The sequence below is a fragment of the Ctenocephalides felis genome, unplaced genomic scaffold (assembly GCF_003426905.1).
Source record: "Ctenocephalides felis isolate EL2017-DRISC unplaced genomic scaffold, ASM342690v1 CF-g0.4_SCAFFOLD_01604, whole genome shotgun sequence".
NCBI classification, from domain to species: Eukaryota; Metazoa; Arthropoda; class Insecta; order Siphonaptera; family Pulicidae; genus Ctenocephalides; species Ctenocephalides felis.
In genome coordinates, this window is record NW_020537758.1 from 31,567,212 (window position 1) to 31,569,860 (window position 2,649).

Genomic DNA, 2,649 nt, shown 5'->3' on the forward strand with positions numbered 1-2,649 from the left:
AAAAACCTCAATCGCAAAAAAAAGGAATGACCGAAAATTTTGCGTGGAAACGTCTCTTAACTCGATCTTAATTAAGGACCAATATAATACAATATTAATAATGTAATAACTTAGTAACTATCTAAAAATAAAAAACAAATAACTAAAGTCTTCTCCACATCACATATTCACTTCATTTATGCAAAATATCCATCAATTCGGTAGTGATCTTGTGCTGGTTCTGTTTGGTCTTGAGTAAGCAATTTTCTGGCAGTCTTCGTGGTAAGTCATCAACAATATGAAACAAAAATAGTAAATATAAATCATATTTGAAAGTTATTTAATTAAATTGTGATTAAATCCGTCAATATGAATATAAGAAACTTAATAAATAAGTTGAATTTGAGATTCTTAATCAATATTTAAATCAATTTAATCAAGACAATTCTCACTAATGTCATTACTCGAATTTTAATTACGGTGCGTAAAGTTCCAGCAGCTTGCATTAAGGCACGATGCCATGCACAACTAATTTTCTTAGCTATAAACCTTGCGGAGCCCGAGACCTTTTCAACGAATGCAAAATTGTCGAAATCGGTTCGTGCGTTCTGGAGTTATTTCGTCAGGAAGGAAAACCCGACTTATTTATATATATAGAAGATAAGTTCCATTTTTATAAAAATATAAACAATTTGTTGATTATAAAATTTCATGATATGAAAATGACAAGTGATTTTTGTTTCTGTCTCTCCAAGCTTGCTTTATTCCCTGCATATAGAAAGATTTTAAGACAGATCCAGGGATTGAACCGGATTGAAAGTCGACTATAATAAAAAGCGGTCGTATTAAAATTCCGCAGAATTAAAAGGCGATCGAATTAAGAGGTAGTCAAATCAAACCTCAATTGAAATAAAAGGCGGCTGAATTAAAAGGCAGCCGAAAGCCGGTCGAATTAAAAAACAGATTTTGAAGCGTTTGTTCCAAAAGATATTAGAATAATAATAAATAGGTTTATTTTGCAAATATTGTTATAAAAGTTTCACAAAAATCATAGAATTAAATTACCGATCTTTAGCAAAAAAAATTTAGTACTATTCCCTACCAATATATTTTTCGAACTGGAATTTATATATATTTCGAACAGTTTTTGAATTTTTAAGATTGATTTAGGATTTTTGGTTAAAATGAAAATTTTACACTTTTCATAATTACAAAAAAACTAATAATTGAGTTCTTTTGAAATCGGTTTTCGAAGAAACATCGACGAAAGATCAAATCGGCCAAATACACACACACAAGCAAATAAATATGGTCTCAAACGTTTAAGAATGTGTTATAATGTCGAGACAACATAATATTAGCAAGTCAGATTTTTCCTAAAAACATTACCTTCCGCTTTTGGAAGTTAAAAATTAAATTTCGATATTTTTCTAAAATATTATTTTGAAGGGCGGCATATACCCAGACACGCCCATGATCAGGCTATATATTATTTAAGCTTAATTCGAAATAATCATATTTTTTCCATTTTTTTAATCGTTAAATTGTGAGAAATTGTAATACGTACGGCGAAGAAAACATTTTGATTACATACTAGTGGATACGTCTAGCGCAAGGATGAGCAACCCGCGGCCCGCCGGAGGGTTTTTTCTGCGGCCCGCCAAGCATTTCTCAACAACAGATTATTTTTCTAAATATTTTTTCAAATACGGATGTGAAGGCTAATTTTCTTGACACTCAAATACTGGTAAAAACTGTTGCTTGCAGAAATACCATTTCCTGATAAAATAAATGTTAATTTAAATATAAGTTCAACAATATTGCAAGAAAAAATTGAGAATTGTCGCGATTCCAATAGGTCAAAGTTAACAAAACAGCTGTTTTCATTAAATGTTTTCTTCGCCATTTACCATGCAAAATAATACAGATTTAGAAAATTCATTTTTTCAGTTAACATCGCAATTTTTTATAAATCTCATGTCAGCCCTGAGAAATTTTCGCTTTTGAAAAACACTCGAATCAAATTATGATAAATTATTTTTTGGAAGTACGTATGTGTTTGAACCATTACACAGATCCACAAAAGAAAAGTCGTTGGATTGAAGATTGTGCCAGTTATTAAATGTTTTTCCATATTTTGTGTCCCAATTTTGACTATAGATTTATATTCAGTGATAAAAGTACATTGAAAATACATCGGAATACATATAATATGTCACACACCCAATCCAGACAACTGTGACCTTTGTAAATTTCAACCATGAAATTCATAAAAAAAATACCACCTACTACTTTCCGCATTAAAAAAATAAATTAAAGAACAAATTTTAAATAAAACGGATGATATTGAGCAGCTTATATAGGAAAGCAGTGCCAAATCTTATTAAAGTTTTCAAGTAAATTAGTTTTTCTGTTTAACTATTATTGTTTTTATTTTGTATTTATATTTATAAACACTTATAATAGTCACTCGTAATTATATAAAATATATACTTTTTTCAATTTTGTATTTTTCTTCTTTTCTTGTGGCAATTTTGTAATTTTGTTGCAATTACATTATTTCCGCGCTCAGTCAACAAATCTTTTGACTTAATTTTAGTTCAGACCTTTGAGTATATGAGAAAACGTTTTATTTAAAAAGAAAAAGCAAAATATTTTTATCATGGGTTG